This window comes from Motacilla alba, chromosome 6 (assembly GCF_015832195.1).
Source record: "Motacilla alba alba isolate MOTALB_02 chromosome 6, Motacilla_alba_V1.0_pri, whole genome shotgun sequence".
Classification (NCBI taxonomy): Eukaryota; Metazoa; Chordata; class Aves; order Passeriformes; family Motacillidae; genus Motacilla; species Motacilla alba.
The window spans coordinates 4,911,418-4,927,954 of record NC_052021.1 but is presented as its reverse complement, the minus strand read 5'-3'; the positions used below and the strand labels follow the sequence as shown (position 1 = coordinate 4,927,954).

The 16,537-nt window shown below is 44.1% G+C and overlaps 1 protein-coding gene across 16 annotated transcripts in view; it reads left to right on the top strand.

The window, feature by feature from the left end:
- Positions 1-16,537, top strand: part of PCDH15 (protocadherin related 15) — a 635,072-nt gene that overhangs the window by 451,423 nt on the left and 167,112 nt on the right. The window lies entirely within an intron of this gene.

Sequence of the window (16,537 nt, the reverse complement as noted above, 5' to 3'; positions counted from 1 at the left end):
GTGGTGGCAGCAGTGCCATTCCGTGGTGGCTGCAGCCCTCCTGCAGTGCCAGCTGTGCTTCTGCTGGAGCAGGGATCCTGCACAAGGGGGGAGTTTTCCTCTGAAGCTACAGGGCTGCTGGAGATGGGCCTGCTCTCCCTCTGGGAATGCAGTGAGAAGAAAGCTGCTCCTCTGGGAATGCAGGGGGCAAAGGCTGCTGTGCTGTTCCCAGGGTCAGATTGTATCCAGGTAGGAATGCTTGGCTCCTCCCCTGGGCAGAGCATCTCCCAGTGCGATGATGGAATTTTATCAGCCGTGCAGGGACACTCACTGGCCATGAGCAGAAGATAATTAATAATTAATGGCCCATGAACAGAAGAGATCTCCTGGAGGGAGGATTGGCTGTGGGAGAGATAAAGAAAACTGCCCAGTGAACAGAAGGTAACTGCCCCAACTCTGACATATAGGAATAGAATCCACACCCCCATTTCCAACCTAAGACAGAAGTGTGGAGATTCCTGCTCTTGCCTGCCTTATCTCCCTTCCTGTACCTCACACTATTTTCCCATCCCACACATTTTGGTGTCTTGCTTGGTGTGGCCTCAGGACTCCTGCTGCAATTATCCTTGGGATGGGTCAAGGGAAGGGAGATGATCCCTATTTAACCTTGGAGTATTGATTTCCACACACACTTCTCCACCTTGGTGTACTTAAAAGCCCTTTTTAGCTGTGTTGTGCTTGGGATTTGGAGAAGAACTGCCTTGACTTTAAATTCTACTTTAATCTGCTTTGGGCTTGGTGGCATTTTGAGGAAAGGGGCAGCTCCCTGTCCAGCTGAGTGTGGCACCTCCTCAGGGTGAGCACCCAGACTTTGCAGGAGGAGGGACTGTGACCCCATTTCACCTGCACAGATCTGTCATAATCGCCAGTGTGGGAGCAGATGAGGCAGGAATTATAAATAACTGGTGTTTTTATGGGTTTTTATCGGCTTATCTGAAGGTATAACACACACCAGACAATTTTTGTGGTGCTGCTTCTCAGTCAGAGGATTCCAGCTCCAGCTCTGCTCCTGCCCTTGGCCAGGCACGTTCCCCCCTGGAAGACAAAGCAGTGTCTGCCAGGGAGAGAGGCTGGGCCAGGAACAATCTGACCTGGGATTTAGGTACTGAGCTGAAAGCTCATTTATTTAAACTTCCTGAGCTGCAGCGTGCTCAGGGGCAGCTGCTTTTGTTTGGTTTTTAGCTTTTCTTGTGTCACACTGCCCCTGATCTATGAAATGAGCCCTGGGTTGTGTTGATGAACCACGAACTCTTAGCTGTTTATCTTTTTGCAGCACTTTTGATAAACCTGAGTGGAAGAAGTTATACCTTGAACCTCAAATATTTACTTGGCTTTTGAGAGATAATTCCTTTGGAAGATATGGATGATACCTGGATTCAGCTGGGAAACATTTATATTGCATTTTTCCTTTACATTTTTATGTATTGTATTTATTCTTTACTAAGCTACTCCATAGCTACCATCACCCTACTCCCAAGGCTAAAGGACTGTTTTTAGTTTAACACCACCTTTTTAAAATTATTTTTAATTTGATTTTTAATTTTTCAATGAAGACGAGAAGGAATATTAATGAATGTGGAACAAAGTTGAAGTGTGAATTATTCAGAGGCAGTAGCTGGAAAAAGAAGTCCTGCTTTACTGGGCAAGATGTCCACTCAGCTGACCCCTAAAATAAAGCATTTAATGTCATTGGTAAGAGTAATATTTTTGTCCAGTATAGTTGGAATCTACCCATTAATTTACTGAGGTAAAAAGTTGGGAATTAATTACTTGATGTTAGCTGAATTTCAATTTCCAAGAAAACCTGTGTTGGTTGTTGATTAGGTTTGGGGATTTTTGTTGTTGTTGTTACATTGCTTTATATTTATATTATATTTTAGTGTTTCTGTGTCAGATCAGCTCTGGTAATTAATTTTTTCCCCCACTTGTGTCAGGAAGACTTGAATAAGTTAGCATTTATTATCAGGATGTGTGAGTCATCACGTGGAGTTAAAAAGTACAACCTCATGAATATCTCATGACATGGGCAAGATAATTTCTCCTCCTTTTTTTCCCCCTTTCAGCCCATTCCTGTCACACTCACAATGTGAAGGTTTCCTCCACTTCTGCACTCAGTATTTTCCATCACCATGAAAGAAGAAAGGCTTGTTAGGCAGCAAAATGTAGGTCAGGTTTATTTAATTAATTGCAGGGCTAGATTTGCAACCATGGGATTTATTTTGGGGTTCTGTGGGGTAATTATGGGGTTCCATGGGGTAATTAAGAGTCCCCGTGGGCACTTAAGACACTCCATGGCACCAAGGATTTTGTACTCAGTCCAGATTGGACCTCACTCTTCTACAAGTTCCTTGTTCTTGTACCTCTGATGGATCCTCCTGCATGGAAGGGGTTTAGGTTTGTACTGATAATGCCCAGAATCCTCAGGAATTGTGTCAGAAGGGACCTCACAGGGTCTGTGGGCTCAGGTGCCCTCATGGAGCTGAGCTTGAGCAGAGCATGGAGAGATGAAAGGCTAAAAAATAATAAATAAAACCTTCTCAAACAACAAGTGGAGTTGAGAGGGGTGAAAAATACACAGGAGAGCAGGAGGTGGCCCTGGAAGCCTTCATGATTGAGAAAGACCTCTTCAGTTCCATCAGTTTGGATTCTGGGGGAGAAATATGCAATTTTTCTGAGGAGGTGTTGTAATCCTGCTGAGTGAGGTAGGGTTGGGAGCACAGGACACTTCCAGAGGGTTTTAATCAGCTCTGGACAAATCAATTTTATGCTGATTATTGGTAATTAATTAGCACTGTACAGGATGTGTTAATTAATTACCAGTAATCAGCATAAAATTGGACTTGAATCGGTTTTGGACTTGATGACCTCAAAAGTCTTCTCCAACCTAGTTAATTCTGTGATTAATTCTGGGTTTGGGTACCTCTGGGCTTGAGGATGACAAACACCTGACAACTGAATTCCCTTGCAGTTCCTTCCTTTGGCCCTGCAAATCCCAATTCCTCCCAAACACAAAACCTCCTGGAATTTTCTCCCAGATACACATTAACATAAAACCTACAGCAGCAGCACAAGTGAAAATTCTGGAAACAGCATCTCCCCATCTTGGTTATACTAACCAAAGAGAAAAGTTCATCAGAATGTTCTGGATTTCCTCCAGTGGTCATTAAATTAATTCATTAATCATTACCTTATTTTGCTGTGGGAAATACTGGTACAAAATACATTTGATCCAGGGATCTGCCATGGAATGAACACCAGGTAACCACCCCCGAAGTGGGAGAGATTTCCTGGTTCACGTGGAACTCTCATGCGGCTGCCAAGGGAGATTTTTAGTGCACTGACACAGCCTTCAGATTTTGGCCAGTTAGGCTGAGTTGAAGTGGCTGCGTGTGGCTAAATCCACTTTAATAGAAGCTTTCAGCAGATGAGGAGTGCCTCTCTTACCTGTGTGAGTGATAAAATCCCACAGAATAATTGGGTTTTTTTCTTGATGACTTCGAAACCTGATTGCTTAAAGACAATTCACAGGGAGGGAATCACTCCTAATAACAATCAAACTGCCTAAAACAAAAAAAAATCATCTTCAGTTGCCACTTTATCCACTTTATCTTGTCTTTTTTGTTTGTTTGGTTGGTTTTTTTGGGGTTTTTTTTGGGGGTTTTTTGGGGTTTTTTTGTTTGTGTGTGTGTGTGTTTTTGTCAGATATGGGGCATTGTAAACTGCAAATGTTCACAGTTAATGTAGGGAGTTGTTGGTCTCTGGAGCAGTTCAATCTCAATCTGCCTTTATTTTCTTTGCCTTATTTGTACCAAGATTTGGCTTTTTTAATTCAAACATGATAAAAGAGCTTTGCCAGCCATTGGCCTGTTGAGACTACGAGCTGCATTTGTGATTCAGTGGCATCAAGCCTCAGGAAATTATTTGGGATTTGATTTGCTTCTAATTATTCCTTTCCCAGCTGAACAGGCTCTGTCCAGTTTTTGGGAGTGCTGCTAAATGCTTTGTGGGGGGTGGAATTTACACTTCCTGCTGGAATTAGCCCACGATTGACTGCAGTTGTGTCTGCTGGCAAAACGAAGTGTTCAAAGTCTGCCTTCCAGAGAAAACAGAGTTTTCATCATTAGGAGAATTGTTTCTCTTTGTACGAATCATTTTGGCCAAGAAAAAAAGTGATTTTATGTTTTGAGTAGGCAGCATCCAGCCCTGCTCTTAATTAGGCTAAAATCTTTGGTGCAAGATAATTAGTGCTGGGCTGAGATGAATGGGAGTTCCTGGGTACTTTAATTCCAAAAATTATTTGGTGGACAGGGCATTGGTATCACTCCAGGAAATAACCAGAGAAGTATTTTTTAAAATGGCTGTGTCTCTACATTCTTGCTCTTAAGTAAATTGGAGAAGAACTTCATGACTGAGGCTTTGAACAGTCCCTCTACCACTGAAAGATGAGCAAATTGTCCCATTTTTTGCAGGGATTAATTTTTCAGTAGCAATTTAGGTAAATGCTGCGACTCAGACGAGTGGAGGGGGAATGCAGATTGACCTCCCTGACTCCTCTGCAGCTGTCAGGCTGCTTTTTGTGGAAGAAGGCAGAGTTGTGGCCAAGCTACTTGCCATTTGAGGCAGATAGCAATTTTCCTAATTAAATTTCAGCAGATATGCAAGATGAATAGATAGGTAATCATGAACTGCCTTGGAAGGGGGAAAGCAAGGCAGAAACAATGATAAAATCCTCTCGTGGCTGCAGCCACGCTGTTTATTCCAGGCCAATCTTTCATTTGCATTTCCCCCCTCTTTCCACTCTAATTGCAGCCCTACAGAGATCACCAGCTTGAGGTGGACTTCAAGGTAATGGATGAAGTTCACAATAATGGGCTGGTTTTTAACCTGGTTTGGTGATTTTGAATGAATCACTCAGCAAAGTCAAAATGGACAGCTTTGATAAGCTATTGATTATCTGCTAGTACCTGATAGGGAGCTATAAAAGGTGTTTGAAGTCTGCCGATGTGAATTTCCCTATCCTTCCCCTTTTTGGGATTGATTGTCTGTCTCCTACATGCCATCCCTTCATAGGTAGGGTCTTTATTTTTAAAAGGAAAACGTCACTGAAAAGTAGCGAAGCATGAAAAGGTTAAAATCACAAAGATGTGGTGTTACAGATAATTAAATTTTATGTATTTGGGAGGGTACCAGGATGGCTAATTAAAAAGAATTGTCAGTAAAATTGTCAGGAACTTTAATATGTGAATGCATAAACCTGAGAATATTCTCCCTTAGCAGCCAGGCAAGCTCTTCCCTTGGCTGATGTATTGATCAGGCAGGACAGTCCCTGTTAATCTAAGATTACCCTGTATCTTTAAATATAGATGTTTTTCAGATAGAGGAGAGGTGCATTTGCCTGGTTTGCCCTTCAAAAATCAAACAAAACCATGATTCTAACTTCCAAAATGCAACGATTGTCTGAAGAACCAGGTGTTTCAAACAACACTGTGGTTGAGAAAATTATAGCAAGGCTGCAGAATAAAGTCTGAAAGGCACTTTACTTCAGGGGATTTAAACCCAGTTGTGGTTCAGAAGTTGAGTTACTGTCTGTGGGTAAAAAAAAATTAAATATATATTTATATATATAGTAGTTCTAATCCTTAAAAGTGGAGGTTTTGAGGGGAAAAGGATCAAGCTTGCCTGAAAAGTGAGAAGATTTTTGGTGAAAATAATGAAACAGGGAAAGAAAAATGTCGCTGCAGATCATCTTTGAAGTTGTGTTTGGGTTGAGAGAAGCATTTTTTGGGTATTGCTGGGGCTGGGTTGTGGGACACAGAGGCCCTGGAGCTCCCTGGGTGGCACAGCAGCAGCTCTGGGAGCTCTCCAGAGACTCAGGCTGGGCTGGAAATTTGGCTGCTGCTGAAAACAGGGGCATTTTCTAGCTATTTATCAAACTGTGAAGTTAAATCTTAAATCTGATTCGTTATCAAGGCAGGAATAAACTGGTAAAAATTACTGATTTTATAATTTATTGTTTTGTTTTCAAATCTGGGAATGTTCCATCAACTGTCCTTTATCATGGTTAGGAACTTAGAGGTGAGAAAATGCTCAGTTTTTCTGGCTTTGCCAGGAGTTGAGAAGGAAAAGGGTCCTGAATTTGCTTGGAAGAAGTAACAGTGGTTCTGAAATGAGAAGGAATTTCCTTTCAGGAAGGAAGAGGAGCTGCTTTGATTCCGCCTTTGGTCACAGCCACAGCAATCTAATCCATCCAAGGCTGGAGAGGGATCTCCAGGGCTTTGGTGTGGGCAGCAGGGCAGGTTCAGGAGCACAAACCAGCTTTTTGTGCAGCAAAACTGAGGCTAGAAATCCAATTAATGAAGTAATCAACACCCAAGTGTTGGTTGAGGAGCTCCTGTAAGATTCAGTTCTGTTTTCTCTCCCGTAGATCCTTGTTTGTTACAGCACCAAGAGGAGCTGCTGTCACAAAGGAAACATATGTAGCAATTTATTTGATCCTTAAATGTCACTTGAAAGCATTTGAAGGCTTTAAATGTTGACATTTAAACAAAATATTCTTGCTGTGATGCTTTATTAGCCAACTTCACTCCAGAAAAATTCTCATCTCTGTCACATCCCTGGGCCTTGCAGAGAGAATTATTTCAGTGCCTGGGTTGTCCCATTAAACTGTAGCTGATCATTAGGGGTCAGGAGGAATTATTTCTCTTTTCAGCTTGTTGTCACAATTCAGAGGGTGCAGATTAATTCCTCAATTAATCAAACATGGGCTGCAAAACCTTAATTGATGAATATTTGTGAGCACACGTTAAAATGAAATCACCCTTGGAAATGAAATGAGAGGAAAATCCCCCTTCCCAGGACAGTCATGTTTGCTCTGCTCCATGCTATTGATAATTGTTTTGTGGAAAACATTCCTTGAATCCTAAAGGTCTTTCTTGTGGAGAAGATGGAAATTCCTGGTGAGTGGAACTTCCTCTCCTGAAGGAAGAAAATGGGATTAATCTGCATTTGGCTCTGGATCCATACCCTGGGCAGCACAGCAGTGCTGGGGAAGCAGGGGTGTGCTTGGTAAATAATTCCTGCTTTTTGTCCTGGGATTGGCAAAGAAAAGCATTTAATAAAACACAAAATCTCCCTGTTTCACCCTAAAAAGATATAAGGATGAATTTAAGGATGAAGGTTGTGAGTATTGCAGGTGAGGTGTGTACATGCACACATGAAAATTTGCACAAATTTATTGAAAATACATCCAAAATTTAGCTGGCAAAACCCATTTTTTCCCTGTAACCTTCAATCTAAAAGTGCCACTTTTAATGTTATGTTAAAATCAGTGTAATAAAATGGATTTAATAATGGAGAGGCAGAATTTGTAGCTGGCTCTGGCCACAAAATCTCTCCCTAAAATTATTTTTCTGATAGGGTGGCAAACTTTAATGAGGAGAGGACAGTGGTGGATACAGCTGGAATTAAGTAGCAAGGTAGTTCCAGATGACATTCCAACTCCTGGACTGGAGAAGTGGTCGTTGAGTACCCAAAAGAGAGGAAAATCAGTACAGAAAATGAAATTACTCTTGAAAGCTGAGAGTGGGAACCGCAGTGGGGTTTTGCTGACCCCAAATGTCCCCGTCCTGTTTGAGCCTTCTGAAATCCCCACTGCTGTGAGGCACTGCACCTGGCTGGTTCCTGCAGGTGAGGAAATGCCAAATTCTCTGCAGGAAAGATGGAATGTGGCCATGAGAGAAAGAGCCACCAACATCACTGTAATAAAATCTCCATGTAAAGAGAGTCAGCCAAGAGACAAAGGGCCTGGGTGAAACACTGCCCTCTTCATCTTGATATTTCTCCTTTTTTTTTTTGTGGATTTCAAATTAATTACTCTCTGGGGTTTTTTGGGTTCTTGTCCAGTTCCATACAGCTGAAATTAAGAAAGATTCCACCACTGGTACTGGTTATCTTTTCCCACCAAATCTTTCTCCTCTTTTATTATTTGCTTGTAACTTCTTATGCCTTTTGTGGTGTATTATTGTGTGGCTCATTTTTCTAAAGGCATAGAGAAGCCATCAGCCTGTCATCTTTAGGAATATAAATATAAATATAAATCTATTTTTATATATAGATATATGTATTTATAGATATGTAATAGAGAGAATTATCCCTCCATGAGAAATAGCATTTATAAGGAAAGACACTTGGGTTAATATTACATTTATTTAGTTGCAAAGAAATTACTCTTAGAAATTAAAATAAAAAGAATCTGGAAGTCATTGTGGTGGTGCTACATGTTTGTTAAATATTTTCTGAGTTTTGGGAAGATGTAGATGCCTGTCTTAGGCTTCACAGTTTGCTCCTCTGCACAGGAATCAGGATAATAAGAAACCCACATCAAGAATTTGAGGGATAATCAAGGAAATAGACTTCATAGTTGTATGGGGAAAAAAAGCCAAATGTCAAAAAAGAAATGTTTATTGTTCTTTAATGCCAGTCATCACCTTGGAAGGAGGAGAAGCTCTGGCCTGAATTCTGGTTGTGCTGAGGCAGGAAGCCCATTGCATAATGCATTTCATTTAGTCCCCTGCTCAGACACTGCTGGGGACACTTCTTATCAAGCATGTCAGATACAGAAAAAGCAATTTAGTAAGCACTGTGATCAGATCCTGATGAAATTCAATTCTTTTTTGGCCCTGCTGTTCCTGGGAGACATCATTGTTAAAAATAGTCTCTGTTTTCCTCTGTGCTCAGGTTCATTATGCTCTCTTGCTGCTCTTTCAAAATGTTGGGATTTTTTTTTCCCCTCAAAGGTTGCTTTTTTTTTACAAATGAATGGAAGGAATTGTGTTCTCTGACAGCTTACTCTGTTAACAACCCGAGCTGCCAGGATATTTGAATTTTACAGTTTTCATTTCAAGAAATTGCATAAACATGGAGCATGACAGAAACCCAGGGATGCAGCAGCCATGGGTTGTATTGAGCAGCTTAAATCAGGTGCTAAAAGCCATTTGATAATTTAGTATTGAGTTTAGAAAGAAGGTGAATTGAACAATTAATCCTGTGTCTTAATTTTTCCCATTGGTCAATAAAACACTTTTTTACCCCTAGAGAAGACAGGAGAGGCCAGGTCACCATCAGCATAAATTACCCACTGTGGCTTTTTAGCTGTGGCTCTGGAAATGAAGGGGAACTTCTGGAAAAAAAAATAAAGAGAAAAGTTGGTTTAGTTTTAAATTTGCAGATCACTTCTGGGTCCCAGCACAGGAGGGACCTGGAGCTGCTGCACAGAGCCCAGGGGAGGCACCAGCATGAGCAGAGGCATGGAGCAGCTCTGCTGGGAGGAAAGGCTGGCACAGCTGGGGGTGCTCACCTGGAGAGGAGAAGCTTTGGGGTGACCAAATTGTGGCCTTGCAGGGCCTGAAGGAGCCAACAAGAAAGACGGAGAGAGACTTTTCCAAGGGATGGAGTACCAAGACAAAGGGGAATGGCTTCAAACTACCAGAGAGCAGGTTTAGATTTGATATTAGGTGAACATTCCTCCCTGTGCGGGTGGAAAGGCCCTGGCACAGCTTTGCCCAGAGAAGTTGTGGCTGCCACATCATTTCCCTGGAGGGGTTAAAGAAAAGGCGTGGATGTGGCACTTGAGGACATGGATTAGTGGTGATGGATTGATGGTTGGACTGGATGGTCTAAAGCTCTTTTTCAACCTTGCTGATTCCGTAATTCTAAGTATAAATGGGGTGAACTAGCTCTAAATCTGTGGAGTTTAGCAGTGTAGATTTGGTTTTCTCAAGTTGTTGTGCCCTTTTTGGGGAAGTGTTTCCAGGGCCAGAATTTTTCTTATGTAAAACTCTCTTTTGCTCCCGTGACAACTTGATGTAACAATTTTCTGCAAAGAATTTATTCTCTTTCAGCTGCAGAGTGTATTTTAAATCCACGCTTTGCTTCCAAAGCCTCCAAAGCATTCAGTTGAGGTCTTGTCCCATGGTTTGTGTTCCTGCATTGTGAGAATGTGAAGGGTCGGAGGATCCCATTCCCCCTGGATTCCTGTACATCTGTGTGTCACATCAGCCTTCAGAGAGCAGCACAGGAATTCCTGCAGGCTCCTGATGTGAGGCTGTGCCTCCCCTGGCTCTGATCAAAGGCAGGAATGTGTAGCTGCCAGTGGGAAGGCAAGAAAAGAGGGAGACCGGTGAGACCCTACAAATGGGAGATTTGATGTGACATGGTTTGACTAACGATGAGATTTTGGTGGTATCTCCTGCATTTGTAGCACGATTCCTCCTTTTTGGATTGACTTCTTTTGTGGTTGGATAGCTCCACTGAAACGTTCCCCACGTTTTGCTGACATGCAAGTGCTCTGTGATGGATTTCTGCTCATTAGTGTTTTGTCACAGCCCTTGTTGTGCTGGCAGAGCAGCTGAGGCAGCAGCAAGGAATGATGTTGGAATGGTTCTGCAGCTCTCCCTGCTGTTTTAGTGCCGAGTGTTGGCAAAGTCACAGGCAGTTCTGCACAGCATGGAGAGAACTCAGCTCATTTCCCACTTACAGCTCGTATCCCAACCTCAGGAAAGCACAAGGAGAAGCAGTGTGACCATAATGATTCATCAATTCATCAAGAACTTTGTTGTTTTAATAGTGCAGGGCTCCCTGGGAAGGGTTTCTGGATGGCACCAGGGGCAATGTGTGTTGCTTTAGTGATATTTTCCATCTGGAGAAAAGCTCCTCAGCCTTGTTTTCCAGAGGGATGAGAGTTCAGCAGCAAATTCCTCAGCTGAGCTGGGAGAATGGTGCAGGGTGGAAGGTCCTGAGACTTTATCTGAAGTCCACTGGCCACAGCTACAGCTGCCTGCAAAAATAATAATTTTCAGGATATCAAATATTGGTGTGAGATGTCCAGTGGGAGCTGATTGTGCTGATACAGAATCCTAGGGTGGCTCAGGCTGAATCCCAGGTGGCCCCACTCCAGGAGCTCCAGGTCCCTTCTGGTTTAGGTTTCTGGCCACCTTGGTGCCTTAATAACTCAGTTTTCAGTGGGACTCGTGGGTAGAAAATGTCTTGCTGCGTTTGGCTCAATAATAAATTGGCAGTGTAGGTTTTTGTGCCTTCTCTCAGTGGATTTCTTGAGCTCACCTCGGTGAATCCAAACAAAACTTTGGGGACTCTGGCTTTCCATGCAGTTTTATCCTTTGCAGTATTTTCCACCTGTTGGTGGCCTTGGCCCATGAGCCCCAGGGATGTCTCTGGTGGGAGCTCAGGTGGTTTTAAATTATCAGTGCAGCATCACCAGAGTGAAACTTGGAGCTCGTTCATGGTCTGGTGTCTTCAACTGTACAGAAAGCACCTCTCAGGAATGTATTACCTGCTCAGAAAAAGAACCTTCCTAGTTGAGGAATGTTGGCTTCAGTTGGCTTTCAGTTTCATAGAACGCAATGATATTCCTGGTAACAAGCAAAAAGAAAAACAAACCCAAAATACACCACAAAAGCCCCCAAATACACCATAAACCCTCATACAAATGGAAAAGCAGCTCTGACCAGAAAATTGGGTTATTCCAGCTCCTAAAAAGTGCCATTTTTCTCTCTTTTCCTTCTCATCTTCCCCAAAGAGTTTTCCTTAAGTATCTAGGGTTGGCAAATTCAGCTTTGCATCTCAGGTAGATGGAAGAGATAGAAAATCTGATTTTTTTGAAATCCTTGTTGTCAGCTGTGCAGCAATTATTCTTGTACCCTGACTTCAAAAAGAATTCAGCACTGTCCACACCCTTTATTGGAAGCCTGACATTTCTAGACATCTTAAAATAATTTTTAAATATATATATATAAATATTTTAAAATATATTACTTTTATTTTTAAAGTCACGTTGATTTTGGGGTGTTTTTTCTTTTGTTCTTGAAAGATCCAAATGCATATTCTGCATCTCAGTTGTAAATTCCCTCATAATTATTCCACGGGATCATGGGATGGTGAAATCAATGCATAGGCAGGTGCCCAAAAATCCTGTTTGGATTTCTGAATGCAACCGCACCCCTGAATTATTAAGCACCCTTTAAATACATTAATTAAAAATATCAGGTGTTTCTTTAATTCACAATCCCCAGTAGGAGCCTAAAACCCCCCTGGCACAAGTGGGACTCTAAAATTTGCCTTGTTCCATCCATAACATTTCTGAAGGCCATGGATTTTTGCAGGTCCTGCTGGACATTCCACATGGAGAAGGTGCTGCTGCGCTTCCATGGTGAACACAAAAATAGGGGAGAAGAAAATGAGGTTTTTGCTGCTACCTTATTCTCTCTGAGCTTTTTTTAAGTATTTTTCTGCCTTGATCATCTCGTGGCCCTGCAGACTCCCTGGCAGGCTCCCCATCACGGCTCTGTTTGAAGGAGGATTTTTTAAAATTTATTAATATTTGTGCTCAGAGTTGCAAGGTGGGGTTGGAGTTCTGCTTTTTGGCCTACCCAGCTCTGCTCTACCGAACACCTGGAAGTCAATTAATCACCATACCAATAACTGAGGGAGCTTTTCCCTAACGAGGAAAATAAATGACTGCATGTTCCACCCTCAGATGGGCAAGATTTGTTTGGTTTTTAATCACCTGCCAGAGCTTGGGCAGCCTTTTATGTTCCCCATGGCAGAGGTTGGGATTTGAAGGCCAGCTGTTTATTCTGAGTGATCTGCCTGCCCTGCTGCGGCTCCGTGCTGACTTTCCGGGCACTTTTTCCAGCCTTTCCCTGCCAAAACCCCTGGTGCTCTTGCTTTGCCTCCAGTTGGCACCCATGGGCACCTCAGACACTTCACTCCTTCATTAATCTGTTTTCCCTTCCTTTTAATGAGCTTCCATCTCCTCATGAAGCTCCTGAGAAGGAGCCTGGTAGGGGATTTTTTGCCTCTTTCAGGGATGTTGGATGCCTATGGAAGACTTCTACTTGGACTCCTCATTTTAAAAACAATTATTTCTGCTTAAAAGCATATACACACTTTCTTAAGCTTCCTATGTGTGCTTTGATTAATTTATTAACATGCTATTACCCATTTATTAAAGTAATGGCTGCTTTATTGTTTTATGTTTTCGTAGTTCTGAATTCTAGATTTGAATGAAAAAGATGCTGCATTGTCTGTGGATTGTTAAAGCAATATGAAAGCACCTTGAGTTTTGTTCAAAGGACATCAGCCAATTTAATTCAAAACAGTTATGAATTATTAAAGTTGGGGCTGTTCAGCCTGGAGAAGAGAAAGTTGTGGGGAGACCCCACAGTCCCATCCAGGGTCTGAAGGGATCCAGAGAAGCTGGAGAGGGACCCTGCAACAGGAAATGGAGTGACAGGACGAGGGGGAGTGGGTTGAGACTGACAGGGGGAGATTTAGATGGGTTTGGATTGGAAGGGACCTTAAATCCCATCCAGTGCCACCCCTGCCATGGGCAGAGACACCTTCCACTGTCCCAGGCTGCTCCAAGCCCCAGAGTCCAACCTGGCCTTGGGCACTGCCAGGGATCCAGGGGCAGCCACAGCTGCTCTGGGCATTAATGGTGAATTCAAACCCAGAATAACAGAAGGGATTTGTTTTGTTGTGGGTGTGTTTCTAACTCGAATGTGGGGTTTTTCTGAGAGTGCTCCAACTGATCTGTGAATTTAAAAATGGCATTTTAGTCTTGGTCAGTCTTCTGCATAATCTGCTCTCTTCCCATGCAACTTCTATGCCATCCTAAAGCCTTTTAAAAATTCAAGCAGATGTCAAATATATCTTCTTCTCTCTTTCTTTCTGCCTATTTTGAGCTCATCTCCCTCATTATGCTTTTAAGACTTTAATTTTTCAGGGAGTCCCAAATGGAATTGGGTGATGACAAAGGACCTGGCCAGTGGGGTGGGGACAGGAACAACAGCTGTGAGCAGGAGTGGAGTGAGGAGCTTCCCGGTCCCAAATTGGGAGGCCAAGATCACCCATCCTCACTTTTTAATGTGCCTATCCCTGACATGTCTGTACCCTAAAGTACTTTGGTGTGGAAAAAGCTGGAAAAGCCTCTGGACTTGAGAAACCTGTTGGCAATGCCTGGGGGGACACACCTTGGGGTGTGGTGGCAGGTGACCATGGGGCTGCCCACGAGGGGTCAATAAACTGCCTTTCCTCCACCCCTGGCTCCTTCTCCTCCTGGCTCATCCCTTCTCCCGTTGAGTTTCCCATCAGCAGGTCCAAAGCTCTCACAGCTCCCTTCCAGCTCTCAGCAGGATGATTTCTGACAGCTCTGCCAGAACTTGGCTGAGCGTGGATTCGTCTCATTCCTATTCCCACGCTAAATTTCAAGTCCCCTCTTGCAGAACAAAGAGCTTTCCAAAGGAAAGGGTGCCAGGACGGGTTGTATGTGGGAAAAAAAAAAAAAAAAAAAGGGTGTCTGGCTTTTCACAGAGCTCATTAAGGGTTTTTTTCATGCAGGGAAATGTTCCAAGGGTAGGGGAAAGCCTGGTGTGCACACATCCATGAGTGGTACATTTGTGGTTGGTTGAGCAGCCAAGGTCACTGAAACTGTGGGACTTGGGAATGGCAGCTCTGGAGTTGCCACTGGAGGCTGGATTGACAGAGATGAAAGCTGGCATCAGTTTTGGGGTGACCTCACTGTGACCTTCCCAGACCTGAAGGAGCTTCAAGAAGCATGGAGAGGGACTATTTCCAAGGGCCTGGAGTGCCAGGACACAGGGAATGGCTTCCCACTGCCAGAGGGCAGGGTCAGATGGGATATTGGGAATTAGGAATTGTTCCCTGGGAGGGTGGGGGGCCCTGTGAGATTCCCAGAGAAGCTGTGGCTGCCCCTGGATCCCTGGCAGTGCCCAAGGCCAGGTTGGACAGGGCTTGGAGCAACCTGTGATTGTGGAAGGTGTCCCTGCACGTGGCAGGGAATGGGATTTTGGATGTTTAAGGTCCCTTCCCACCCAAACCATTCCATGAATCTACAATTCTATCTCCATGTTAAACATTTGAATTCATCTCCAAATAATGGTGAATTGTTCCCACACCCATCCACACTTTTCCAATGCAGTTACCTGTTCCACAGACATTCCCTGCAATGTCTGTGTAGGCACACAGTTTGTGGTGATGGGGAGTGGGGCTGGGGCTGAGCCTCATCCCCAATGGGTGCAGCTGTGCAGGACAGTGACTGATACTGAAGGCAATGAGCCATGGAGTGCCCAGGGGCACTGACCAATCCCACCGGGAGCAGAGGGCACACAGCTGCAGGGCATCAACTTGAGGCTATGAAAGGCTGGGCTGAAGAACAATCAAGTGCTGATGCTTGAAACTTTCCTCTGTGTAAGTTCTACCTTTGCTGTCAGTGGTGAGCTTTGCTTCCCAAGGAAAAGGGCTGGAGTTCATGTCCAGGGCCCTGTGGCCCCGCTGGGCTGCTGCCTCCTAAAATTCCAGATGGTGCAGGATGTGTCCCAGCCCCAACCTGCCACCACCTACACCTAGAGTGCTCTGGCAGTGCCAAGCACCTCCTGGAAATTGGGGTGGTGTGTAGGTACAGATTTTGTGGTAACTGGGAGTGGGGCTGGGGCTGAGCCTCATCCCCAATGAGCTACAGCTGTGAGAAGCAGGTGAACAATATTGAAATTAATGAGCCATGGAGTGCCCAGGGGCACTGACCAATCCCACAGGGAGCAGAGGGCACACAGGTGCAGTGCATCAGCATGAGGGGATAAAAGGCTGGGCTGAAGATAAAAGGGTATTTGCCTGCAGCCGTCTGAAGTGGGATGGTGTTACTCTCTGTGAGCCACCACTTGAAGCCTTCTGACCTGGTAAGGTGTTACTCTGTATGGGCTGAAGCTTTCTGAAATTGTTTGGTGATACTCTGTGTATTGTGATACTCTCAACTGTGGCACATCTGTACCCTAAGTTTATTTTGGAGCGTGTGTTTGTGGATCACAGCCATTCCAGCTCCTAATGATGCTCCAGTTCAATTTGCTGTTTTCCTATTTTCAGGCATTTGCTGTGTTTCGCTGTGTGATGGCTGAAATCCCTGATTTGAGGGGCTATTTATAGAAATGCAGTCAAGTATTTGTGAGCTTCCTTTAGCAAGTGTTTACTATCAGCTTCTAAGCTGATGAGGGGGCTGGAGCACTTTCCCTGTGGAGCTAGGCTGGGAGAGTTGGGGCTGGAGAAGAGAAGGTTGTATGGAGACCTCACAGCTCCTTCCAGGGTCTGAAGGGGCTCTGGGGAAGCCAGAGGGGGACTTTTCATCAGGAACTGGAGTGACAGGACAATGGGGAATGGGATTCAGACTGACAGAAAGGAAATTTAGGTGGCATATAAGGAAGGAATTGTTCCCTGGGAGGGTGGGCAGGCCATGGCACAGGGTGCCCAGAGCAGCTGGGGCTGCCCCTGGATCCCTGGCAGTGCCCAAGGCCAGGCTGGACTTTGGGGCTTGGAGCATCCTGGGACAGTGGAAGGTGTCCCTGCCCATGGCAGGAGGTGAAATGGGATGGGCTTTAAGGTCCCTTCCATACAAGCCAATCTGGGATTTTTG